This window comes from Triturus cristatus, chromosome 7, assembly GCF_964204655.1.
Source record: "Triturus cristatus chromosome 7, aTriCri1.1, whole genome shotgun sequence".
Taxonomy (NCBI): Eukaryota; Metazoa; Chordata; class Amphibia; order Caudata; family Salamandridae; genus Triturus; species Triturus cristatus.
Window position 1 is genome coordinate 1,256,536,640 of NC_140590.1, and position 27,912 is coordinate 1,256,564,551.

At 46.5% G+C, this 27,912-nt stretch overlaps 1 protein-coding gene across 7 annotated transcripts in view; it reads right to left on the reverse strand.

Moving 5' to 3' along the window:
• FBXL19 (F-box and leucine rich repeat protein 19) overlaps window positions 1–24,696 on the reverse strand; it is a 232,401-nt gene extending 207,705 nt beyond the window's left edge. For 2 of the 7 annotated variants that reach the window (XM_085618745.1, XM_085618741.1), the window contains exons 1-3: window positions 24,607–24,696; window positions 24,444–24,507; window positions 5,202–5,305 (exon numbers count right to left, since the gene is read on the reverse strand). The gene's annotated coding sequence lies outside the window, so the exon portion shown is untranslated. Of the gene's footprint in view, window positions 1–5,201; window positions 5,306–8,566; window positions 8,715–24,443 lie in introns of all 7 variants that reach the window. The other 5 variants (XM_085618746.1, XM_085618743.1, XM_085618744.1 and 2 more) reach the window with 5 other exon arrangements.
• Window positions 24,697–27,912: the final 3,216 nt, after the last annotated feature.

Genomic DNA, 27,912 nt, shown 5'->3' on the forward strand with positions numbered 1-27,912 from the left:
CCAAGCGCTCACCAGTGATAAAGATTAATTCAAGCAGTCCTTTAATCACTCTGCTTGCTGCAGTATATGCAATAAGTGTTACAGGTATACACAGATGTGGGTACCTTGTTCACTATGCCAAGCCTCACTGACGAGGCGTGTGTAGGCTGAATCAGGTCTGGGTTTGATTATGTCCCCATTTGAAGGGGACTGGTTCTTGCACTTCGGACTCAACTGTTCCTAGTTGTGGCAAGAGAAAGATTGATATGTATATGGCAGGTGTCTGTCTAGAGTGGTACAATGGGCACAAAAAAAAATGACCTATGATGCAGTCCTAAGCGATCGCCAGATCCTGAGATTACATTAAGCATTCCTTTCAACAGCTTTTCCAAGAAAACAGTCAAATTCTTCATTTTGCATTCCTGAAATTGCAGCAGTGTGTGTGTGTGTGGATTTTCAAACCATGATGGCTCCAGAAAGGTGTAGGAAATGGAAGATTACTAGGAACCTAATGCTCTAAACAGAACAAAGAGATACGAGGCCAGATGCTAAAAGAGCCTAGACGCGGTTCATTGTTTTGCACTGTGCTGCAACACAACCTCAGTTTTTGAAGTACAAAGGTTTCTCGAACCCTTGGCAACACAAAGTAACTTTACACAAAGTCAAACTGCCTGCCTCATTCATATTATTGATGTAAAATTAGGTGGAAAATCATTGTGAAAAGAAGTGAATGCTGGGCTATCCATGCCAATATGCTCAAGTGTCCTTTCTTTGCAACCAGGTCTTTTAAAGGGGAAAAATAAAACAAACAACCGCACAGTGTGAATTTTTACTTGAAGAACGCATGCAGTGGTTTCAGGGGCCACCGTGAACACCTTCTGACATCCGCAGCCTGCAAACACATGGAACAACAGTCAAATATTGCCACCTTAGATATTGTGATTGGTTATCACTTGCCATTTGTAGTTCGGAACCAGGCATGCTGGACAATGTCAAAAGTGGTCGCAAAGCAGTGACGCAAGCTGTTAAAAATAAGGAGGGTTGGGGAAACACCCGTGCCTGCTCTTCCAACTCCAACTGACAAATGTTCGCATGGTGATTAATAAAAGCAATTGTAAATTGGAATGCACTTTTGTGTGGATTTCCATTCTAAAAATCAACTTAACTGCCTTTTTGAATGCAAATACTTTTGAGCATTAGGCCAAGATATTCAGTGCTCTGCCTCTTTTTCTGCATTAACCATGCCAATTACACAAACGTGACTAATAATTGGGACACATTCAAGGCACACATTAGAAGATCAGTAAAGGCACAGGTTAATATTAAAAAACAAAAACAACAAAAAACACAGTAAATTAGATCCCTAGAAAAGAAAAATCTCTAGAACTGAAAGCTTCAATAGAACATCCAGATATCCGGTGGATCAGCCAACCCTACTGAAGCTACAATTTGAAAAGAACGTTGTTGAGAAGTGCAGGGATGCAATCACAAATAACAAAACTAAAAATCATTATAAGATTAACTGATTGGGCAGGCTCTTTGCTTCTAGATAGAAAGCTAAAGTCACAGGTGTCTTCTATAACACACTATTATGGAGGTACCTATTTAAAAAAAAAAAAAAAAAAGAAAAAAATAAATAAATAAATAAATCAGGCTCTGACCCTTCCATTCCCAGCAATTTTCGTCCTATTTCATGGTTGCCCTTTTTGGGGAAAAATCCTGGAAGCTCATGTGGCCAACTGTCTCAACACTTTTGTTGAGAAATCACACTACCTGGACCCTCACCAAGCTGGTTTTAGACCTGAACATTCCACTCAGTCGGTTATTTTAGCAGTTCTCGATAAATTACGAAGGGGGGCTGACCAAAGCTCCACGCAAGCTCTGGTGCTCCTTGACGTCTCGGCTGCTTTTGATACGGTCGACCACCATCTCTTGGTCGACCAGGTCGAGAGCGCCGGGATCCGGGGTCCTCCTCTGAAATGGATATCCTCATTTCTCTGCGACCGCTTTCAAGCAGTCCGTCTCGCTAGCTTTTTGGCTAAGAAAAGGAGACGGACGTGTGGGGTTTCACAGGGCTCATCACTCTCTCCCCTTCTTTTAATTTGTATATTCTTCCTTTGATCTTGGCCCTTCAAAAGAGAGAGGTGGTTATATTTAATTACGCCAACGACCTCCAGCTAATATTTAACACCGACTCTTCCCCTTCATCTATAGAAAGCTTCAAGTCTACTAGGATATTCATTAGTAACTGGATGAATGCTAACCACCTTAAGATAAACCCAGACAAAACCAAGCTGATTCTCACGGGCAGCTCGGGAATCCCTGGAACTCCAACTTTTGGCCACATTCTCTGGGATGGCCTCCATCTCCTGTCAACTCAGTCAAAAGCTTGGGAATCGTGATTAGCAATGACCTCACGATGAATACTGTGGTATCTGCTGGTTTCTTTCATCTTCGGAGAATTTGCAAAATAAGCAGATATTTAACCCTGGAGGCCCGGATTCAAGTTGTACTTGCCCTGGTTATGTCGCGTATTGACTACGCTAACTCTTTGTATACCGGTATTCCTGCTTACCAACTACGCCGCCTCTAACTGGTGCAGAACCAAGCCGCTAGGGCTTGTGCATGGTCAACCAAAATCTCACCATGTGAAACCGTTGTTGAAAAACTTATATTGGCTTACCGTTAGCCAACGCTGTCTTTTTAAATTAGGTTGCACTATTTACTAAGCCCTCTCGGACTGTGGCCTGGCTTTCATTGTGTCTAGATTACAACGCTATGTCCCCTCTCGAGTCTTGCGCTCTGCGAACATGAATCTGTTGATCCCTTGTCCGTTTAAATGTAAAAAACACGGTCTTTGATTCTCGACTCTGGCGCCACAATTCTGGAATTCTCTCCCCCTTGAATTGCACCTGCCTTCTTCCTATACTCAGTTTAGGAAGTCTCTTAAAACCTGGCTGTTTGTCCAGGCCTATAACTGAACTCTTTTTACTGCTCCAGCAATTGACTGACCCCGCTTAGCGATGGAGACCGTTGGTGACCGTGCGCTTTATAAATTGTTTTTAACATAACATAACAGGATTGCCATAAGGAGACTGTCAAAGATTTCCAATATGACTACAATGATCAATGTACAGACACACCCTTTCCTTCTGGAAACATGATCATTACCTGCCCAAGCCTGACCTCCCACTTGTAATCAGACAAAGCCTCTAGGCCTAGCAACCCCAGTGCTGATCTCTATAAACCATATCATTATATCTAACTTCTCAAACGCAACCCTAATTGCAGATCTTTGTGGACATAGGAGAGCTTAGCTGTTCAATCAGGGAAGCCTAAATAGTCATCTTGAAAAAAGATACTATCCACCTCATGTCACAATCAGAGAGCCATCTCCCAGATATCAGTAAATAATTAACAGTATTTTTGAAAAACGTAGGTGTAAATTGGAAAGTTCTATACCCAGAAGCAACACATTTCATACAGAGAAAACTGTGCTCTGATAACATTCGGCTCTTAAGTTAACTTTTCACATAGACCAAAACCTGTCACAGATTTACACCAGTATAATAGTAAGAGAGGACGTATTACTTTACAGAGATGTGTTTCCCAATTGACCAAACACATCAATATCACCATTTGATTGCTTGTCAAGTAGACTGGGAAAGACACAACACAATCATTCCAGCACGCATCTTGTTTTTGATTCCTTTCACCAAGTGATTACATAGTGAAAATTATGTTTGCCAACTACAGCTTGCATTTATTAAGTACAGTTTGCATTTAGGTAAATTGTCAACACAGTTGCTAGGCTTTCTTCGCCTCATTGTAGGCTGTCCTTAACCTATGCTGTAGGGTGGGGATTAACTTGTCTGGCATATAGTGAAGGTTATTCTATTATTAGATTGGGCATTACAAAAATACTCTTTACTTACATTTTCTTAAATTACCAAGTTATTTGCTAAAACTTAAATAAGCACGCTTACTAACAAAAATACATCACCTTTAATCATATAAACGTTGATAGACTTGTGTCTAAGTGCACCACTGACTACACTCAAATGTCTCAAAATTGCATTTTATCGGTATGTTAACCCAAATTACCCAATCTATGCAACTTTCAAGCTATGGTATCTCTGGAAACAACAACACATTAACTACAGCACAAAATAACTAATGACTTTGCTGTAGCACAAGAAGAGAACTGTTATATTAGAAGATGCAAGTGCTCTATGCAAAAACTAAGAACTAAAAAAAAAAAAAATGCACATTTTTACTCACACCATATTTTTAATTCTTTGCTACAAACAGCTTTAGCTGCCTGTTGACCATACCCATTGTTTACAATGCATTAAATATACTTATGGGGGGGCTTTTAGACAGCCGCTTGCTAACGATTGGCTGACCTTGTTTTTTCCCCTCAGTGGTCTAGTCTTGATTCAATTGCTTTCCTCCTATTTTGGTGTTTGTTCACCCGTGATTATCTTAGTTTCACAGAGTTCTGAATGAATTAGTAGTATCCTTCCACTGCATACTCAAGGGGCTATTTTTTCCCTTTTAAATTCAGCACTCGATGGGAGTGCAGGTTTTATTTGAATCTCCCTGCTTTTCCTTTCCATGCACTCTTCATTCCCTCAGCTCATAAATGTTCCCTAGGCCCACCCTCAATCAAGCTCCCGAGGTTTTTGTTTTTTATTTTATTATGCCTTGGGTCTCCTCAATTCCCTGCACTTTTTTAGTTTATCTCTTCAACTCCCCGATGTACCCTGCCCCACTGCCTGTCATTCATTAAGGCTGGGTGGTTGCAAATTGCGGAGAGTCTGCTTGCTTCTTGGAGAGCACCTTTCTTTCACTTTTCACTTATAGTTATTTAGTTTTCTAACAAGGCTATCCACCATGTTAGAACAATAAATTTAAAGCGCTAAGGGTTGTTGTGCGTCATTATGCACGTGTCATGACGCAAGAGAGTGCATCGTTTTTTTCCAATGAAAATCCACTGCAATGTAGTCGGTCATACGTGCACATGTCTGACGCAAGTGAACAGCAAAATCATTGACAAAGACAACAGCTCTGCCTTTTAGAGCGCAGACCTACTGACTAAGTCTGCAAAACCTAGGCCCTATTTCGCAAATATACGTGACTGCTGTCACCAAGCCTACTCTTACCGCAGCAACGCATCACACAGCTGGCAAAATAAGGAATAGGATAAAGAAGATGTTCACCAGTTATCACGTCTCTCAGACTCCAGTTCAATCCTGTCTCAGTTCCGCGATCCTTCACACTTGTCAGCACCATCTTAGGGCAAACAGTGGTCTACTACTTCAGCCTGTTGATAAAGCGACGGAAAATTTAGATAACACCAGTTGAAAAGCAAATACTACTCCAGTACTGACAAAAACTCTGACTCACATTTGAGTTCATGATTCTTAAAGGTTTTCTCTCTGATCAAGAAAATTAGGAGGATTGCACAAAACGACTTCAATAATAAAAACAAAACACTGTAGGCAAAGTCAACAGTTTAACCATATCAAGTTATTACTGGACCATCTTCAGAAGTAGCACATGAGAATGCTCGTGTCCAAAAAAAAAAAAAAATAAAATAAAGAAATCAGACTTGATCAGAAATAAAATGACGGTCACAATCTTTAGAAAGGAATTGAATAAACTCCAACCTTTTTGCATTTCCTTACCTCCAGAAACATTTGATAAAACACAAAGAATACTGATCTTCAGCTTGTAACCATATTTTCATTGCAAGCTTGCAATCATGGTACATTATACATGTTTCATAAAGGAAGATGAAAATACAGTCACAATTGTAGGAGATTTATTAATGCTATTCAAGCTCTGAAGGAAGCGTCTAAGCTTCAAAATAAAAAGAGTGTCATATTCACCCATGCTAAGGACTTATAGAAGAAGGAAACAACAACATGTTAACTGCTTTGGACAAAAATGGTTAATGTGTGGTAAACGTCAGGCAATCATGTCAGCAAAGCAGGAAAAAGGAGTTAGCAACTAAATCTTCTGTATGGTAAGGGGTGCCCGCCTACCAGAGCAGATCACCTGAGAGTAGGACCCAAGGTCATGAGGGAAGGAGATGGGTAGAAGAGGGGAAGATGGCTGGGTAGAAGTCTGGGTGTCCACATAACATCGAACATCATGGAGCAAGGAGGCCTATCTCAGTTATAAGTGATTGGTCACATCCATCAAAAGAGTCAGAGCTGTTATGACCTCATGTAACCAGTTCCCATCAATATCACAGGGTAGAATAGTATGTAACCAGAAGAATTTTAAAAAAAAAATCAAAATGGGGTTGGGGTGTGGTTGGTTTTGCCAAGATGGCAGACATCTTCTTAATTCTCCTGCCAGATCCACTACGATTCTTCTCCATTCTGCGGCCAGCCAGCTGATATCCGCAGCAGTCACAGCCTTCCCTGACAGCAGGAGCACCTGAACTTGGAGTGAATGGCCTTTCATGAGCTGAAGGGTGGGAGGGGATTTGAGGGGAACGGAAGGTATTGCAGCTGGACAAGGATGTCCCCCACCGCACCTTCTGTATTACCCTAGTCTAGGGGCACTGCATGTCAAGATATCACCTGCCTGGTAGCCCAGGCTGCCCGAGGACAGTATACTGTCAAGACTTCGAGCAAGTGGGTTGGCTTATAGGGGGCACTGGAATCTGTGCGACGTGAGACTCCCACCATGAACAGTCTGAGTGCCATGATCTGCCAGCCTACAGGCCAGTCAGATATCCATGGCTACACTGTGACCCATTTTGAGCAGCCCTTACTGTGAACCTCCAGGTTTCTATTTGAATCAAAGAAGATAAAGGAGACACTCGCTATCCTTCAAGAGCTGCTCCACTCCATTTGTGTTGGTCAGTCATCAGCTCTAGGGTCTGCCTCGGAGGATCCGGTATATAGACCTCTCTCAACCTTATGAATCCAAACATAACAATTTGAGTTTTCAGGCGGCTCAAATGTTATTAATCTGTGCATACTGGCCTCATGAGCTGCAGCCCCCAACCGAAATTCCCCACTAGCAGACTGGACCACCTTTACCGGACAGTGTGACATTTGGAGAACTTGGAACCCGCATACATGAGCCTATACCAATGTCTCTCCAGCTCATAAGTATATGTCTCAGGTAGAATATTTTTTCTCCTTGCTGTGGATGTTGCTTTGGTGCAGGTGCTCGCATTCTCCCATAAGGGATAAGAGACCACTTGCCATTAAAGATAAGTACAGGAAGGTCTTGGGAAGGCGAACAAGCCATGTGGCAACTTAACGCAGGGTTTATGCGTTCTGTAGTACAATTATACTTCAAAGTAACTGAAGGGGTTTCGCTCTGAGCGGAGGGGAAAGTAGTGCTTTTCTTAAAGAAGAAAAGTAAGAAAAAAGGGAGGAAGGGAACAAAAACAAAAACCACAGAGCAGCCAACTTTTTTTTTTTTTTTTTTTTTTTAAAAAGAGTTTTATATAGCGCGAACTAGACCCGAGACATCTGGTATCCGAGCGCTTTACACGAGCACCAGTTTCATTACAGAAGGACACATTCATTTTTAGGTCTCGCCTGACCCAGCGCATGCGCTGGTCTGGCGAGACTTATTGAGAGGGCTCCAAAAAGTGCTACCAGGCCAGCCTAGAGCTACAGTGCATGTGGGCAGGCACGCGCGCTGCGCTTTACTTTCAATTTCGCGGCCGCACAGCCGCTTGGCATAGCCAATAGGTCTCGCTTTTGGGACCTTATAAGTATTTAGTTATGCAACTGTTGCATGGCTAAACACTTATAAGGTCCTAAAGGTGAGACCTATTGGCTATGCCAATGCTTGTTTTGTTAGGCACGGGGAGATTAAGTGATTTGCTCAGAATCACAGGTTGTTGAGCGTTGTTGCCGAGACTCGAACCTGGTTCCCCAGCTTCGAGGTCAACAGCTCTAGCCATAAGGCTCCACCCTCTCCTCAAGCTGGACGCTGACAGAGCGACTCTGCAGTAAATTTACTTAGAGTCAAATATGGAGGGCCTCAAAAAGGGGAGGATGAATAAAACTAGTAACTGCATTGCTGAATACCAGGGATATGGTCAATAGAAATGTTTCCGCAGATACCACAGCTGGGTGTCTAAATAGCAGATAAGGCAATAGATATAGCCTCCATCTTCACCTCCTACCCGATACTGTATTCTAACCTGGAACCAGCACCCAGTGAAGAGGCTAACTTAAGTGACCAAGAGTCAGAGATGTGCTTGAACCACAAGAAGATCTGGGGGTGCTGGTGCCCAAAACAAGCATGATGTTGTATTCTCACAGTTTATTTACTTCACTGCAATATTCTTTAGGGGACCTTAGCCTCATGGAGTACTTTGCTATCCATACTATACTCAATAAAATATGTACCATTTAAGAACAAAATTGTGTTCAAGCCAAAAACCCTCACAATTTGGTCAGAGCCAATTATATTCATGCATCATCGCTCATACAGGTAAACTTGCAAAAATGGTTTTACAGCCTAAACCTGGGCACACAGACACCCTTTCTCCTACAACCCCCCTCAGATGCAAAGGAACAAGACTGAGGTCACAGTTCCTTACCTCGCTGCCTCTTTTCTCAGCTGCTACATCCCCTGCTGCATACTGATGTTCATTGTGTTCAGGTGAGGGAACAAAAGGATTCAGTTCTCCAGGTCATAGATTTCTTTTTTAATCGCTACCCTTCTTAGATCTTCTCTCGTTACTCCTCCTGTGCCAAGATAAACAAGAACATGCACATGGACTGGTATCCTCTTTTAGCACTTTTGGTTGCAATTGCTGTATTAATTTTAAAGGGTAGTCATCCAGATTCCAAGAAATTCCCCCAAATCTTCACCAAGAACAGAATCCCCAATGGTTGGTGCACATCCTAGTACTTTGAGAAGTTTAGCTCTATAAAGATTCTCTAGATGCTCTACCTGGACCTTCAATAATTTGATAGAAGGGACAGTGTACAACTGGACTTGGAAACAGCAGGACGATAAAAGTGAAGCTGGTGGTCCATAGTCTCAATTTTTGCAATCCAGCATTCAGCAGAGGTGATTTTAATCTCCATTTCAACCAGTTGTGATATAACCTGCTTCAGACGTGACACAGGGCCATCATCTTCTGCTCCATGATGTCAAGTTTATTATCCAACTTCTCCATGGAGGCCATGATGGGAGCTTCAAGTTGGCCATGCTCAAAAGTTCTTGTCCCACTTCAGGGTCCCCATGAGCCATGGAGATGCGGCGCAGTAAAAACTGCGTCTCAGAGACAGTCCTTTTCATTGTATTGCAGTGGAGCTGCGAGCCCAAGTTGGGCTTCTCTATGCATTTTCCTCTTGACCTCATTGAGACAGTTAACTTGTCCCCAATTTAATAAACCAAAACAGCACTGGGGATTCGCCATAACTCCAAACACATAAAAAAGGAAGAAGGCTGCACAAAGCCCACCAACATTCAAAGTAATTTCATCTTCCAGCCCCTACTATGCAATCATGGTACCTAAGCATAACTTCCACCTCCCGGGTTGGACCTCCCCTTCCCCGGGGCCACCCAATTTGGCAGATGCGAGGTTGTGGGCTTATTCTTCCTGGTCCTAGTCATCCTCTCTTTATGCATCCTTGTGGTCTTAGCCCACATGTTAGATCTTGTGGTTATGGTCCCTCGGATCACCTCCTACTTTAGGTGGTCCTCCACCTTCACCTCGCCCTTTGGTTCTTGATCTCATAGGACTCATGCTGGTGGTCCAGGTCCAACCACATTTCCTTGTCCTTCAACAGCATCTGGTATACTTTTCTGGCAAATACTCCTCCACTTCTTTCTCCTGATCTTGGTCATACAGCTGGTTCTGGTTCTGATTCTCTTGGTGGCCCTAGTTTCCTTCTCCCTCCTGTTTATTCTCTCTGCCCAGTCATTCTCTTCTTGATGCTCTTCATCCTCCTTTCCCTTTTTTTCATACTACTGGTTCCCACTGTAATTCTGGTCTTGACAGTCATGGTATTTTCCTCCTCTTCCTGGTCCTCCTAATACTGGTCTCCTGGTCCTTCACTTGGTCCTTCCCCCACAAGCTTGACCAAAATGAAGCCCGCTTACTAATCTTGCTTGACCTATCTTCAGCCTTTCACACCGTCAAACACGACAACTTGTTAGATCTCCTGAAATATAGAATGGGTTTATCTGGCTCTGTGCTTACTTGGTTCACCTCTTTCCCCAAAAATAGATCACAAAGATGCAAGGTTAATCAATCCTTATCCAAACCCGTCCCAGTCACCTTAGGAGTACATCAGGGAACATACCTCTCCTCTACACTTTTCAACCTATTCATGGAATCACTCAGCAAACTTCTCAGCTCCTCTAAGGTCAACTATCCCATGACCCACAACTCTACATGAAGATCCGCTAACTTGAGGACATCAAATCTCACAACTCAACGCTTCAAAAAAAACGCAGACCTGGCTGGCCAAAAATCATATGAAGCAAAACACCCTCAAAACTGAATTCCTCTTAATCGCTCCGCCCAACCAATCGACCATCATCCTCGACTGGCTGAATCACCCAACAGCTCTCAAAGGTCAACCTCTCATGAACACCTTGAAAAGATTGGAACCCTTCCTGCCCGCAAATGACTTCAAACAGGCAGTTCAAGCTCTAGTAATCCTAAGAGTGGAATATGGGAGTGTCGCTCTTTGCGGTCTTCCCAGATAGACGACGTCCCCGCTAAGAGCTTCAATAAACACAGCTGCTAGACTCATCACAGGCTCCAAAAGAAATTGTCACTTCTCCCCAGCCTTAGAGCCCTCAACTGGCTATCTTTCGAGGCTAGAATTCATCTGAAAATCACATGTATGACGCACAAGGCCCTACATCACAATACCCAGATTTATCTAGCTCAGAAACTGATACTCTCAAGTGTTGACAGATCCACTTGGAGCTACAGGAATCTTCTTCTGAAACCGCAAAGATTTGCCAAGAAGAAAACATACAACCGGACCTTCTCAGGAATGGCTCCCAGGATCTGGAATGCTTTGCCCCCAGAAACTAGACAGAACACTTCTGCTGCCATGAGAAAGAAGTGAAATCTATTCTCATGGCTAAATTTACTTGAACTATTTATATATCTGTGTAATATATTTGCTAGCTTGTTTTAGTTACTACTAGACTCATCCATATTTTTTGCTATGTTTGTCTCTGTTTTTTACATCTGTCCTGTAAAGCGCTCTAATAGCCACAAGGTTCTTGTTCACGCTATATAAAACCTTCAAAATAAATTAAATAAAAATAAGCTCCCATTTCTCCTAGTCCTCAGGCCCAGATTCTCTGCTCATCTCCACACAGTCTATTTGCAATGTCAGCCTACGGATCCTGATTTTTTGTTCCTGCGTATCCTGCTTCACTGTCCTCACCACACACCCTCCGCTCACTGAAGTCAGACAAGTCACACTTCCAAGTAGTGATGGAAGAATTTACCAGCTCAGCAGGATTCCTTGTGTGGCTGGAGAAATGTCACTTGTGCAGTTAAGCACACTGTGAACCCAAGCTATGCAGAGGTGCCTGCAAGGGGTTCGTTTAGAAATGAGGTAGGAGGCTGGAGATACAGACAGAAGGTGCGCTGTTAGAAAGAAGAACAGGTGGGAAATAAAAGTTTTATCTTCAGAAATGCTAATAAGTACCGATGTGAACACATACAGTGAAGCAGCCTAGAGCCAGCAGAAGAATTGTCCTAAACCATTTTAGGACAAGCCACAAGGAAGACTGAGCTAGATTACGTTAATTAGACAGATTGTGGCAATTGGCATGGCTGCCCCTACCTCCAAAACAATCCCTCAAATTTGCTTTCTTTATTTTTTTTTATATAGTATCCAGATGTTTACTAGAGTGGATGCTGCCAAAAAAAAAAAAAAGAGAAAAAAGGCCCCGCTAGGGAGCAGTAACATCCACTGTTTAAGTCTGTCTTCACAGCACAGGTATCTGCAAGACCTACTGCACATAGGTGATTACTCTCAACTCCTGCTAGCGACACTTTGGTTTATTATTCCACCCATTTGGACAGTTTTATTGCAAAGCATTGGGAACTATTCTACTTCTCAAAGGATGTTGAATAATCACACAATTATTTATCTTACAGGTACAGTGCAGAAATCAATTGATTTTTGTTTTTATTTACCACTGCAGCAGGCTTTTTTTTCATGTTTTAGTCAGGACTCAAAATGCAAGAAAGACCCATTGGTTTCACCAATACTTATTTTTTTCTGCCAGTACTCAGTGCCAATAGGACCCAGTCCCCTTCAAGCACTGCCTAAAATGCAACAGAACATGGAGACTAACACAGCGGTGTGGACATCTTATTAGACTATTATAAACACGTACTACCAAATTTTTATGTTTAAAACGTTTTTATTGAGACAAAACAAACCATGGGGGAGGGGGACAGGAGGCAGGATACGTGGAATACAGTCAAAGAAGAAGGGATGCATCTCCAGAGGGTTGGCAATAGGTGAAGCGTTGGCTCAGAGGGAAGAACACAGTAAATGAACGCTAGAATTACAAGCTGTGGAATCCCACGCGCGTATCCGACACCCAAAAGCAGAGCAATAAAACCCCCCCCCCAATCAACCCCTCAACAGAACACAGTCCCCCCCCTCCCATCCCCCATCCTCCCAGTACAAAAACAACAACACTCCCCCCTCCCCCCGTCCTATGGTCCCGCAGCAAAGTAGCCCTAACCAGGAAGCCCCGCACAGCCCCCCCCCCCCCCGCCGGGGGTCTCCATCTCACATGTAAGCTAGTCCGCCGGGGTCACCGGCGGCCGCAGCCTGAGAAGCCTAAGATACCTCGGGCAGGTGAGCTCCCGGAATTCAGTGGACAGCAGCGCTAGAAAGGGTTGCCATAGCTCCTCAAATTGGTCTATCTCCCCCGCAACCGTAAGCGACAGCTTCTCCATCCCCAGCACATGCCAGAGTCTGTGCAACCAACCGGTGATGGAGGGGGCGGTGGATGTGCGCCAGTGGATCAGAATGTTCTGAACCGCAGACCCCAGCGCTATCGCAATCTGCCTACCCCTGCGGGACTTCAGTGGGTACATTAGGTCATTGGGGAGGCCCAACAGGACATACGCCGGGAGGCGCGGCAGCTCTATGCCAAAGTGCTCATCCACCTCGTCCAGAACTTCCTTCCAGTAGGCGGTCAGCACTGGGCAATCCCATAGGATGTGTGTAAGGGTACCTTCCTGCCCGCAGCTCCGCCAGCACCCCTTGTCAGTGTGTCTATGCATTTCATACAGTCTCTCCGGGGTGTAGTACCAGTATGTGGACACTTTAGTGAAGGTTTCCGTAAGGCCCGTGTGGTATGCAGAGTGCCGCGCCCGATACGCAATTTTGTCCCATTCCTTGTGGCTGAGTGTCCTACCCAATTCCCTGTGCCAACGCTCCCTCCCCGGATTGTAGTAGTGAGACGGCGGGGGTTGTAGGTGTTTGTACAGATCAGTGATCAGTTTAGCGTCGGAGGTCCGAGTAGCCAACCACCGCTCATACGGTGTAATTGGACGGGCAGCGGCGGCACGCACCTGAGGCTGGAGGGCCCAATGCCGAACTTGCATGTAGCGCAATCTGTCCAGCTCCGTCAGGCCGAACTCCTGGCGGAGTTGCTGAAAAGGAACCACTCCTTCCGGGCCATAGATCTGGAAGAGTGCCCTGCAGCCCGCCTGCACCCAGTGGGAGAAAACCCCCGGCTCCATCCCAGGGGAGAAGTCCGGGTTGCCCGCAATGGGCGTGAGCGGCGAAGGGAAGGTGGTAAGGCCCCGGGCCTCACAGACCGCGTCCCACACACGCAGGGGGACCCGCGTAACAAAGGAAGCGTAAAGATTAGCGGGGCGGTGCGCGCGGCGCAGGAATGGAACCTCTTGTAAGGTGCGGCCCGCCACTGCCTGGTCTTGGAAGAGCCAATGTTTGTCGGACTCCCACCTGCTCCACTCCACCAGATAGCGGAGCTGTGCCGCCTGAAAGTACTTACGGAGGTCCGGAATGCCGAGACCCCCCGCTTCCGGAGCAAGCGTGGAGAGGACCCTCTTCATGCGTGGCCTGCGGCCCTGCCAGACAAAGCGGGAGATGTCAGCTTGCATTTGTCGTATCCAGCCCACCGGGGGTTGGAGTGGAAGGGCCCGGAAAAGATATAGTATCTGGGGCAGCACCGTCATTTTGACCGCCGCGATTCGCCCCAGCCAGGACAGCAGGCCCTTGTTCCAGCGGCCAAGCTCGTCCTTGATCTTCCTGCTGAGGGAGGCATAATTGGCCGTAACCATCTCCGACAGTGTAGGCGCCAGCAGAATCCCCAGATACGGCACCGTGGACGAGGACCACTGCATGGGGAAGAGCCGCTGAAGATCCCTCCTGGTTTCCGCAGCCAGGGACACGTCCAGTGCCATCGACTTGCTCATATTCATTTTGAAGCCGGCCACCCCCGCGAAGGCGTCCAACTCTCGGAGGCAAGTAGGCAACGACCTCCTAGGGTCGTCCAAAGTCAGCAGGACATCGTCCGCATAGAGACTGACGGTGTGGACGTACTGGCCCATCCGGACCCCGACAGCATCCGGATTGTCACGAATCCTCTGAGCAAACGGCTCCATGTAGAGGGCAAACAGGAGCGGCGAGAGAGGGCAGCCCTGCCGCGTGCCGCGCTCGATGGCAAAGCTACCAGAGCTACACCCGTTTACCCGCACCGACGCTGAAGGATGCTTATAGCAATTAAATACCATGGTGCGGAACTTATCGCCGATTCCCAGTTTCTTAAGGACCCGCTCAAGATACGGCCAGTGAACTCTGTCGAAGGCCTTCTCTGCATCAACGGACAACAACATCCGCTCCCCCGAGATCCTTGAGGCCTTCTCCAGAACATGTGTCACCCTCTTGGTGTTGTCAACCGTCTGTCTACCGGGCACAAAACCAGCCTGGTCCGCCTCCACCAGGTCGGGGAGGTGTGGACCCAGCCTGGCTGCGAGAATCCCCGTGTACAACTTGAGGTCGACATTTAGGAGAGAGATGGGCCGGTATGAGCCGCAAAGGGCCCGGTCCTTCCCAGGCTTCGGGATTACCGCGACCGTCGCCCTCAGGAGATCCGGAGGGATGGCTCCCGGTGCGGAGAAAGAGTTAAACAGCCGCGTAAGGACAGGGGCCACGGCCGTGCAAAAAGTCTTGTAGAATAGCGACGTGAACCCGTCCGGGCCCGGGGCCTTGCCATGTTTCAGCCGCGCAATAGCTGAAATCACTTCCTCCACATGGATGTCCCGCTCCAGGTGGTCAGCCTGAGCCGGGTCCAGTACCGGGAGGGTCACCGACTCCAAATAGCTATCGGTCTCCCGTGGCGGGGAGGGCTCCTCAGCATACAGCGCCTCGTAGAAGCCGCGGAAAGACTCCGCTACCTCCGCGTCCCCGGAGACAACCCCCCCGTCCGCGCCCACCAATTCTTTCACGACGCTGCGCTGTTGCGCGACCCGGAGCCGGTGTGCTAGGAGCTTGCCACATCTGTCCCCCCCAGTGTAGTAGGCATGTTTCAAACGTAAGGCGGCGTACTCCGCCCTATCAAGATCCAGAGCCGAGAGGAGCTTCCTCGCTGCCTTCAACTGCCTCCAGACCCTCGGCGCTCCCGTACGGCGGTGGACCTGCTCAAGCTCCCGAACTTGAGCCGTCAACTCATCCCTCTTCAGTTGTCGCTCCTTATTCTCGGCTGCAGAGATAGAGATGAATTCCCCCCGTAGGACGGCCTTCAATGCCGCCCACTGTGTCGCCTGCGAGGTGTCAGTGTTGCTATTGTGAGTGAGATAGTCCTGTATGACCTCCCCGATGCGTTGCACCACCGATTTTTTGTGTAGAAGTGTGTCCCGGAGGCGCCACACCCCCCGAGAGGGGGAGGCCGCCGGCCACTGGAAAACGCCGATAACTGGAGAGTGGTCAGACAGGGTCAGGACCCCGATGTCCGCCGCTGTGGCAGCGGCACGCATCGGTCCACTCACCAGGAGGTAGTCCAGCCGTGAGTAAGTGCGGTGTGCGTGCGAGAAGAAAGAGTAGTCCCTATCCGTGGGGTGCAGGGAGCGCCAGAGATCATGCAAGTCCATGTCCGCAATTCGGGCTTTCCCAGCCTGGGACAGTTCCCCCGTCTGCGGGAAGCGCTGCGCCGATCTGTCCATCCCAGAGTCAAAGACAATGTTGAGGTCTCCGCCCAAGATAACGTGTCGGTCCGGGGAAGCAGTGACATCCACCAGCGCGGAGTCTAGGAAGCGCTCCTGGTGCTCGTTTGGGCTATAAACGGAGCCAACCGTAAATGCTATGCCTCCCAGGCTCATGCGATACGCAAGGAGCCTCCCCTTCTGTTCAGCACACTTATGCAACACCTCCCCCCGAAAGGAGCTCGCTAGGAGAATGGCTACCCCTGCCGTCTTGTTCGCTGCCGAGGAAAAGAACTGGGTGGGGAACTTAGCAGAGCGCATCCTGTGGCAGTCTCGGGGCAATAAGTGTGTCTCCTGCAAAAGGCAAATGTCCGCCTGCGTCCCCTCCAGCAACGACAGGATCGCCCTGCGCTTCACCGGGTTATTCAGACCCTGAACATTAAGGGTCACTACCTTTAGGCCCGGCATTCCTCGCAGGGATCGGGAGCGCCATGCAATGGGTAGGGAATCAGCGGGTGGGGCGCGCGGGGCCGCAGCGCGGGACAAGCCAAGACAAAGCGGGCAAAGACAACATCGGACGGGACCTTCCCAACCCCAAAACAACCCCCTCCCCCACCCAAAACACAACCTTGGCAACTAGCCATCCCCAAACTCAAACACCCCATAGTCTCAGTCAAGCCCCAAAACGGGCAAGTCCGTAGAAAATAGCAAAGTGGACGTCCAGCCACTCACCTCCGCCCGCTCCCCCCCAACCCCCCCGCCCCGTGCCAAGCATGTTAAGAAGCTAAAGACATCTCCCCCCGGAGTGTATGTTAGGCCGTCAAGGCCACGCTAGAGGAGCCGATCGAGTCCCCGGCCGCCGCCCTCAGGGCGTCTGCCATGTCCGCCCTAATGGTAGGGGAGTCCGGGCGCCCTGCACTGGTCGCTGAGCGCCGCCTCGATGACCTCCGCCGATTCCGTCCCTCCGAGGACCTCCACGACGGCGTAGCTCCCTCTTCCTCCGCTGCCGTGAGCCCCAGGACACCACAAATGTCTTGCAAGGAGCGTAGCTGATGCAATACCCCGTTCCACCGAAAAATCAAGCGGAAGGGGTGACCCCAAGAGTACGGCGTCTCATGCTCGCGCAAAAAGTCAGTGGCAATCCTAAAGGACCTGCGTTTCTGTAGAGTGATGGCAGAGAGGTCCTGGTACAGCGCCACCGGCCGATCCCGAAAGGTCAGGGGCTGTTTCCTGCGGGCTTCAGCCATGATACGCTCCTTTAGTGGAAAGTCGGGCAGGAAGGCCAGAATGTCCGGTGGGGGTGCCGATGGCTGGCGCTGGCGGCCAACCCTATGCGCCCTGTCGATGCTGATGGGAAAGTCCGCGGCCTCCCCCAGGATTTCTCGGAACAGGGCCCGCAGATAGCCCCCCAGATCGGACCCCTCATCCGCAGTCGGCACGCCACGCACTCGGATGTTGTTCCTCCGAGATCTGTTCTCGAGGTCCTCAGAGTGGGCCTGGAGCTCCACACACTGTTCCCGGAGGCGAAGAACGTCCTGCTGGAGGTGGACTATCTCCTCCGCTCGCTGTTGGCCCTCCGTCTCCACCGCCTCCACACGCTCACCTAGGCCCTCCACCTCTCTGCGCACTTCTCGGACCTCGCTGGCCACCTCCCGCTTCAGTGTCTGGAAGTCCTCCCTGAGGGAGCTAAACAGTTCCTCCATGAAGGCCCTCGTGACGGGTGGCTCCCCTCCAGTCACATCCGCCGGAGCCCGGGAGGGCCCCGGCGAGGGCTGTGTCCTGTCCCGCAAGTGCTGGGCCCTGCCAAGCATGTCCGGCAGAGTACGGTCCCCTTTCTTCGGGCCTCCTTTCCCAGCCATCGTCAGCTCCGCAGTCGGGCCCCGATCCAGGCGCCCCAGAGATGCTCAGCCGCCGGCAAGCACTCGGGCCGGGGGATCCCCCACAAGTGAGGTCGCTGCGTCACAGGTGACAAAATGGCGGCCGAGCCCGGTCACCGTCAGCCGCAAGAGCTAGCGTGAGACAACCAAGGGGGCCGCAGCGAGGGGGTCCCAACAGCTCATCCCTCCGGTAGTCAAGACAGCAATATCGGGAGGTCGTGTGCAGCCAGCATCCAGGGCTCAGCGGAGGTCGCCACCACTGTTCCTTCGGGGACAAAATGGCGGCCGGGCGGAGCAAGCCACACCGACTAGGCCCGGCGACACCCCCGGGGCCTCCGAGGTGCCCCGCCGTGAAATAAGTTCCACCACCGGCCCCCGTTAGTCACGCACAGGGGGCCAGATGATCCGACCCCAACAAGGAGTCCGCCGTACCTCGGCTAGGGGTCAGGGCCTCCGCAGTGCCAGGTGTCGCCGTCACCAGTCCGAGTGCCGGGGCACCCGTCCCAAGCCCTCCACACCGTCGGGCCCCTTCCCGCCAGGCTCCTTCAGTCACCGTCGAGCGGCGGGCCAGATCCCCTCCAGACCGCAGCTTTCAGCACCAGGCCCAACCGAGGCGCCCGGACAGCTCTCCAATACGCTCCGCCCCTCGGGCTCACCGCCGTCGTCCCCTGATCTCAGACGAACCTTTGGGGGGGTTCCCCCGGGGCGATCCGGACCAAAACAGCACCGATGTGTGCCCCTGATGTTCCGCCACGCTCCTCTCCCGCGCTGAGCCTCAGCGGGGGGAGAAAAGCATAACAAAAAGGCTTTAGCTTGGCCGGGCCGGAGGAGCTACGGGAGGAAGCGTGACTACCAAATTTTTAAAAAGGTTATGACGTGAACAAATACTCTTTCACGATTCTTATACTTTGTAATGCTTTTCTGCCTCAGTTGTTTAGAAAGCTCTCAGACTTTTCGGAGTGTTATGGAAGAGGCAATGTCACAGAGTACAAAGCAACTCCAAATGTAACACAAAACATAAGATTATTTGGCTGGTTAGCATACAATTTACACCTTCTACAAAAGAACCGAAAACTCTTCTGTACATCAAAATGGTTAGAGAATCGTCAGGAAAGGTAGTGAGGTCTAAAGCTATTAAATTTACCACTCAAATCAAAATCACTTTTCTCAGGGGAGCATGAAGGTATCTAAGTGACCCGATCACAATCACAAACCATCAGAAATCAGAATAAGCCCTAACAGCATAGATAAACAGAAACAAAATCTGCAACATGTAGCATGAATGTACAAAGTGGCATCTACTCTGTTGTCCCTGCTAAGACACTACAGAAACAAGAGACCTCAGACATATGCACATTTTTTGCAGGAGATGATCGAACACATTACCTCAGCCTTGCCTAAACTGACTCAACAAAACAAAAAACAAATCTCACTTCAAAGCACTGTCGCTAGTAAATGGACCTGCCAGAGATATCTTTAAAGCTGCCTACCCCAAAATGCCACTGATGATCACATTCAATGCTTCAATGGAGGTCCCTCAACGTGCACGCTTTAAAGCTACAGAACTGCTTTTCACTATACCTGCATCACACTCCCATTTTCAATAGACCCATAAAAAGAAGAGCTAAATGACTCTGGAGCTAGCCCTGGACACAGACAGTAGACTCAAAACTGTTAGATACTCTAGCCACTGTGGTCTCCTTGTGCTTGCACGGTGAGAAGGTTGCCAGCAAGCTTGATCCAAAAATTACCCACCATGACCGATATAATACACTTTCTCATCAATGAAGCAACACTCCATATCATCAATTATGCAATGTGGAATTTTAAACATTTTTCTAATATGCAACTTCATCAGTTACATTGTGTGTAATTTCATCAGCAAAAGTGGAGGAGACGAGTTAACTTGGCAATTAAATGTCATTTTTGAGTATAAATGTTTATGCCACTCTTTCAAACATATAAAAAGGTCAGCTCTTCTGCCGAAGATATAGATACTTGTAACATTCCAAAGTTCTAAATTTGTTTTTCTTTGTTTTTTATTCCGGATGCAGGAAATTACTATAAAAACAGCAAGTCGTGATTTGCCAGAATTCATGTATGCCTTCATCGAAAGAAATGAAACCATTGATAAGGGAGACATTTTCAAAAAAACATTATCATAGGTTCATAAAGACAAACAGTCCAAATAAAGTGCAAAGTAACCAATTATGACTTTTCCACTTTATAACGTCCTATGCATTTTAATTAAAATTGCATTCAATACCATGCACAGATGGAGAACTATTCTAATTCTATAAATAGACAAAACATCTATAATGTAAATGAAAAACTTCTTGAAATTACCATTCTAGATCTTAATGTTTCCAACCAACTCAAGACACTTGGCTAATTCAACACAAATGTTAACCTTTTCCATTTTAACGCTAACTCCTTACCACCTGCCTTAGTCTGCATTTGAGATTTTAAAAACCGTTGGTGCAAATACAGTTTACCTGCCAATAAATCAGGGTAAATCAGCACATTCAGAAACAATGACCGGTAGGACGCATGTAAGAACTTTTCTCTATCATGCAGCATATGTCATGTATTTAATTGATGCCTCCGTTCCAGTGCCACAGTCTCTGAACAAAACATGAAATCATCACCAAGATGATGAAAAACAACATGGCAGGCCTCCCAAGGTGCTATTCAACTATTGACCAATTTCCAAACTCCCACATTGGAACCAACTAGAAAAGAGAAGAAGTTAGAGTCAAAGAAACCGAGCTCAGTTCTGAAAAAACTGCCAGATGTCACTCACAGTATTGTGAGGCATAGAATCAACGCTGGCTGATATCAGAGAAGACACTGGTAACCCTTGGCGAAGACAAACATGAGGCCTAGATACGTCTGGATCTCTTGGCAGCCTACAACATGGTAGACTATAACATTCTAACACATTCTACTGGCCTACTAATTATGGTCCCCAAACACAAGAATAGAAATCTGGGGGTTTAGGTATGAACGTGACAATCTCTCAAATCAATGCAGTTCAATAGTCACCCTTTGGAAAATTTCCTGCAAGTATTAACTTAAAATAGCTCACTCGAGCTCTGGTGTTTATACACCTGGATTACTGAAATGTAGTTTAGGACAACCTTTAAAAAAAAAAAAAAAAAAAAAAAAAAGAAGAAGAAAATGAAGGATGATCATTAGACTTCTCTGGAACAAAAACAGGCAACCAGAGTGTGCCTACATTTATGGATATTTACCCATGTCAAGCCAAAAACACTTCACAAGAACTTGGATACATAACCATGTCATGTCAGTCCCAAATCATTTCAGCCAGACCTGAAAACACTTCACCAGAACTTGGTAAAAAAAAAAAAACATTAAACACGGAATCAGGCAAAAAGAATATTAGGTTGGGGGCCTGGTTACCTAAAAAAGCAGGCTTGTTGTTATGTAACAGCCACAAACCTTTGTTCAGTTTCCTCACAGCTGATCCAACAACACTCTTACTAGAAACTAAAACACAAAGGATAAGCCTGGAATACCAGGGTCTGAAACACCTTCTGCTGAGGCTTACTGCAACTACCTTCAATACAGAACTCAAGAAAAACAAACTTTTACACTTGGTGTTCAACTAGAAACACATATGTTGAGAAGTAATTTATGAATGCCCATTCAGGTCCTTCCTGTACATCCAGCTGGCTCCAACCCACTTAATGCAGTGTTCGCATCATGTTTTTGACTTCCTTTCTAGATCTCCTTAGTGATCAAAGTGAAGTGTTAGTGCTATACTAACTCACTAAAAAAATATATATATATATATATAACACACATATATATATATATATATATATATACACACACACACACACACAAGCGACAATTTAGTGGAATCTACAGTTATATAATCTGTTGCTGGATTCAACATCCTCACGTAAGAACTACACACATACAGTGGAGCCACGGGTTTGGCATTTATGCACACTTCACTTAGGAAGTCTTAGTAAAATCGCAGTGATTAAAGGCTTACATTTTACAATGCCCCCAAAGTTTAACAGTCTTCTCCAGTGCAGTGCCTGAGCAGGTTTCTACCCAATGCTTAACTTTTGAAAATTATAGTGAGTTAGGGCAGGTAGAGGATGTTCTTAACAGCACACCAACAGGTTAACTACCATATTTGCAATTTACTTCTGAACACTGTGCGACTTCCCTCCCCAGTTCCAAAATAGTACAAAGCGTGTCAATAACACAAAACAATGCATGCCTGTTTACAGTCTTCTTTGGAGAACTTAATGTTGTAAACCTCCCACTCCCTCTCCTCCTAAAGTACTTCTAGGGATACTGGAAGAAACCAAACGAGAATGGAGAGAGATAGGTCTGACTTCAAGTCCCTTGTCTGAAGATAGAAAGTTATGACGTTCTACAGTCTTCGTGTGAAAATGAAACAGTACACCTTGAATTAACAGTAATGCTACAAATTCAGAGTGTGTCAAGTCATCCTTCGGGTTAAGGGTAATTTATGCACCCCCAAAGTACACTTGTAATTTGTAATGCTGTTTCACGTAGTTTTTAACAGCTACTTTCGAAAAGGACGGGGTGCACTATGCCCTGGCATAACACTGTAATCAGATCCTGTGCGGTCTTTTCGGATTACGCTTCGCATTGTCTTGCTGCAGGCAATAAGAGCCTACTTTACAATGAGTGGCAATCGCCTTCATGGATCCACTTACAAAAGGAAAACCAAGAAATTGTTTTGGTTCATCGATATCTACTTTCCTATACAATAACGTTATTATGTAGTCTTTATCAGAGGCGAAGATATGAGCCCATGTTTAGACTCAGTGCATTTCGTGCAACAGTTGTGCTTTAGCTGGAGTATATGCACTAAAATAGAAAACCGGCGCCGTTGTCGCCCTTTGCTAGCGTTGTTTCTGCTTCCATCCCTCAAGAAACAGATTAGGCAAGGTCAGCTTTCAAACTACAGAACTATCCCTAGAGTTACGTACCCACCTTATACTCATTAATCAAACAGCGCAACCACTATTCTGGGTACAACTACAGAGATCCAGACCTACCAATATATTAATTGTTGTTCATCGCGTGAGGGGGCAGCGCATCGAGGGAAGCGGTGCTTAAGCAGAGCAAGGACCGAGGCGCTTTAAATACACCGAAACCAAAAAACAAATCTTCGGAGGCACCCGCCAATGTTCTCCGTATGTTTCACACCATGTAATGGGCATCGGATGCACAGAGCAGTGAAACAATTTAGTTGGAAACCTGCTCTCTGCGGGGGTTTCCAACTAATTGTGTTCACACCATGTGACCTAGACACCTCACCAGGTGACAGTGTGATGGAGGCCGATATCGTATGACACGGTTGGATCGTAAGAGTCGGAATGTCTGCAGAACACGCAGCCCAACGTAGGCAGAGCTGCCTTTCTGATAATACAGATATTATGGGCGTGTCCCTCTGACAACTGAGGAGGCATGCACTGCCGAGAAGAGTAGGCGACTGGGGGTGGTCTAGGTATTAGGTTGAGGAACAGGACAGGTGATTAGTTATGTCGCCTGGGGACTTAATAGTCCACGTCTCTGGGAACGGTACGCAGTTGGAGAGGGGCGGGGTGGTGTCAGGAAGTAGAACTGGTAGCTCAATATGTACGAGCAAAGGGCCAACAGTAGATAATGATGATAAACAGTGCTAGCATCAGGCATTAGGATAGAGTAGACTTGGCCACTGGGCGGTGATCATCAGTAAACACATGAGAGGTTAGACCAAGAATCATCAGCCATCTCTAAACAAAATAATAAAGCTTACAAGTTTTATTCCTTGGCAAACTGAAATTACAACTGTGAGAGTGTTTTCGTCCACTAACATTAGAAACAAAAACTAAATCATCACTAGGAGTAAATAAAATTCCAGCTATAAATGTAAAAGCCATTAGAGTAGCAACCACGAACAGGAAAAAAATGCAGCAAATTCTGAAAATCCATAAATGGGCTTAGGAATAGTAGACGAAGGGAAAGTCAATGATCGACATCAAGTAACAAACTAAAATAAATAATACTGGCTGAAATGGGTGGGGGCCAGTGCATCAATTACGATTTAGCACCCGATTCTATCTGACTTGAGCATGACTGTAAATATGACTAATATTTGAGGCTTACTAGAAGGGGAAGATGAACTCCGCAACACCGACTTAAAAAATATATAGTAAGTATAATGCATACATCTGACATTCATCAACTCTGCTAGAGATTTGGTGCAGGTTACCGTTGACACCTAGTACCTACCATCAGAGGATGCCTAATTCAGCAATGCCTGTAACAAAACGCACCACCAAAAGCCAAAGAGGAACTATAATAATACAATAACACAAAAAGGAGCGTGGAAGCTGGGCAAAGAAGATATAAGGGGCGTCACTTACCTACTGTGGGCTGCTGGCTCCGTGACTGCCTCGGCTTCCTTGCTCGCCTGCGTTGTCATTGTCCCTGCCGGAATGAATAATTGTTTTGGTTATCATGTGTATCACGCCCATTCACTAACCCCACGTGGCCTGCCCTTAAGGTGACCACCTGTCCGCTACTTACACGGACCGTCCGTACATTCAACCCAATGTCCGTTGTCCGTTATTGATCTTTTAACGGAAGACATTCGCCCATAATTACAGTACTTCCGGGTCGTATGAAAGCCAATCCAACGGCTGAACATATTTAGGGAGCAGTGTGGGAGCGGGAGGGACTCGTCCGGTGTAAGGTTACCTAGGATTGAAGCATAGGCTGCACCTCAACCAATCCTACAGCGCTGTGTACTATTCCGAATGCTGATTGGCTGCTGACTCCGCACGTGTCTGTGCGGTGTATAAACACTGTCCGAGCAGTCCTAGGGCTACGCGGTTAGCCGGTCAAGTAGGTTGTAGGGGGCTGAGTTTAGCTGGCGAGTGACTTCAATTAATTAAAGTCACGGACCTTAAGTGTGTCCGTGATGTCCCGTCGAGGTCTTGCAGCCATCTGTGAACCTGGATGGGAGGGAGGTAGGGCGGCGGTTTCCGCAGTGTCAGCTGAGCTTGTTAGTTGGGGTTTGGGGCTGATCCAGCGTGATGAGAATAAGTTATCTGGTGAGATCCGTGTCACATGTAAAGGTGGAAAAGCTAAGGAAAGCCAGCCTAAACAGAGCCTAACGTCGATCTTGGTTCTAAGCGCCCGTGCATCAGCCCGGCCATGAAAACATTTGACAGGTTGATCGTGTAACAAGCGTAATGTAAAAATATAACCTCGCTTCAAAATACATAAAAGTGTATTTCTTTAAATGCAGAATCGTTTCAACATAGTCGGTGATATCACAGCGTTATGAGGAAGAAAGTTAAGTTAATTAGTGGGAAATGCACTATAGTACATTATGAAACCTCTATTAGTTAATGCACTGCAGTCTGTATGTAACCAGACAGCCTAAGAGTTAAATCTTGGTGCAGTGGTACGCACGTCAGAAGCGGTGGAAGAAGTAGAGAGCATGTGTAAATTTGATACTTGTATAGCGCACTACTCACCCGCAAGGGTCTCAAGGTGCTTGTACGAATACCGCTGTGGAACCCATCCTGGCTTTCCCTGGAGGCATCCACTCCTCTGTCGCAGAATGAACATCACAGAAGATGATGAGGAGGATTAGGTGTTCGTGGTATCGTACACAGGGAGAGCGAACATGAGGAAGAGGCCACCCCCAATGTGCTAAATCAGCATGGGGAGAAAAACATTATGGCGCTCATAGACAGCGGAGCATTGGTCCACATTTTAGACACTGTTCAGTATGAACAACTCTTAACCTAAACCACCACTTCTCAGGACGTCTGCCCACATCTTCACCTATGGAGGAGATACCCCCATTCCACTCCAAAGGATGATAGAAGTACAGGTCACCCCTGGAGACTCGTCTGCAATTACAAGATTCTATGTAACCAGGGATATTGCAGGAACCCTGTTGGTTTGCCACTCAGCGCAAGATCTGGGATTGGTGATGTTTGCGAAACAGATCCACCAGTCACATGCCGAAGGAATAATGGCATAATTTCCGGAGCTGTTCAGAGGTCTGGGCTGTCCAGGAGGTGTAAAAGTCAAACTCCAGATAGACGAAACCATCAAACCAGTGGCACTAAGACACAGAAGAATGCTGTTTCACTTGAGACCTCTGATAGAGGCCGAATTGGACCGTTTGGAAAGAGCAGGAATGATTGAAAAAGTATCTGGTCCTACCTTGTGGGTGTCCCTGCTTGTAATTGCGCCAAAACCTCCGGGGGCAAATCGTCTATGTGTGGACATGCGATTGCCGAACAAAGCGATCAAAAGAGAGCAGCATATTACACCCACCATTGGTGAAACTGTTCCAAATTGTTCTTTAAAGTAGACTTAAATTCAGGCTATCACCAACTACTCCTGGATGAGAAAAGCCAATACATAACCACATTTTCCACCCATGTGGGGCTGAGAAGGTTTAAGCAACTCAGTTTTGGGGTATCGTCAGCGACAGAGGTCTTCCAGGATGCCATCAGGGAAGCCCTGTCAGGCCTGGTTGGTGTAATAAATAAACAAAAATACCTGAAAGCAGAACCTTCTAATTACCAGCACCTAACCTGTTTTTACACTCTTTAAGTAAGATTCCATCTATATTAAGTGAAAGCTGTGTGCACACTGAATAGTACCCACCGTCACAGTACTTGTTCCCAACGGGAACTTAACAATTCAAAGCAAAAGCACAGGTGCACCACTCAGAAAAACTTCATCAGCAGGGCAAATTTAACGTCCATATCCAAAAAAGAGAGTTCTTCAATTTTTTATTTTTTATTTCTCTTTTATTGTTTCAATTTCATTTCACGTAGATAAAACCCAGCATTCAACACAACGAACAGCCGACGCGCTTCGTCCTAGTGCAGGACTTCTTCAGGGCTGTTGGATACAAACAAATATAAAAACACCACTTACAACAAATATACGACAATTTATACATAAAAACTTTAGGGCTAACTTCCTGCCCATATCCACATCAAATTATTAACAAAACATGTTACCTCTGTCATCACAAATGAACTTTTCAAATTTTGAAGTGGATTTTTATTTTCCACTCAGTTGTATAATAAACAAATACTGCGTTTTATATGTTTTCATCAAGACCTGTTGATTCTGTGCAGCTATTACTAAAACAAAAACAAAACTGCTTGGGAAAGCTTGACAATAATCAAATAACAAACAAACACAATATCATATACTTTGACAGTACTCACATAAAAATAAACAACAATTCTGTATAATGGATACAAAAAATCTCCTTATACTTTTTCTAGACAACAGTATATAGCGTGTTGTACATATAAAGAAAGTCCTACGTTGTTCACATAAAGTTACAGGGACTCCTATTCTTCTGGTCCTCACAAAATGATAATCTATTAGAATGCCAGAGGGAGGTAGCCTACAGGCTTTAGGAAACCAGGTTTGCGCCGCTATTTTGAATGCTTGGCAAGTAGTATTGGAGACTTGACGTCGTTTTGTTTCCTTGATTCTTTAGGGCTTGCCTCATCAAAGAACCAACGCGTTTCGACCTTCTACGTGGCACTTATTATCGAAGGTCTTCATCAGGGTGGACAAATTTTATGCGGAGGACTGGAGGTATCTAGTTGTGTAAAAAAGACCATTTTACTATTCAGGATTTTGGGAAATTTGCGGAGTGTTAACAGATAAAGTGACTGGTTAAAATCAAAACATATTCCTACGTACCACAAAAGTCTTTGAAGATATAAAATTCTTGATTCTCGTGTCCCCGAGCCGTGCTCTTTAAACTATGGCAAAAGAAAGCATCTGGTCAAAGTTGTAGTAGCCTGTCCAACAGGTGACATGCTATGTTTTTTAGAG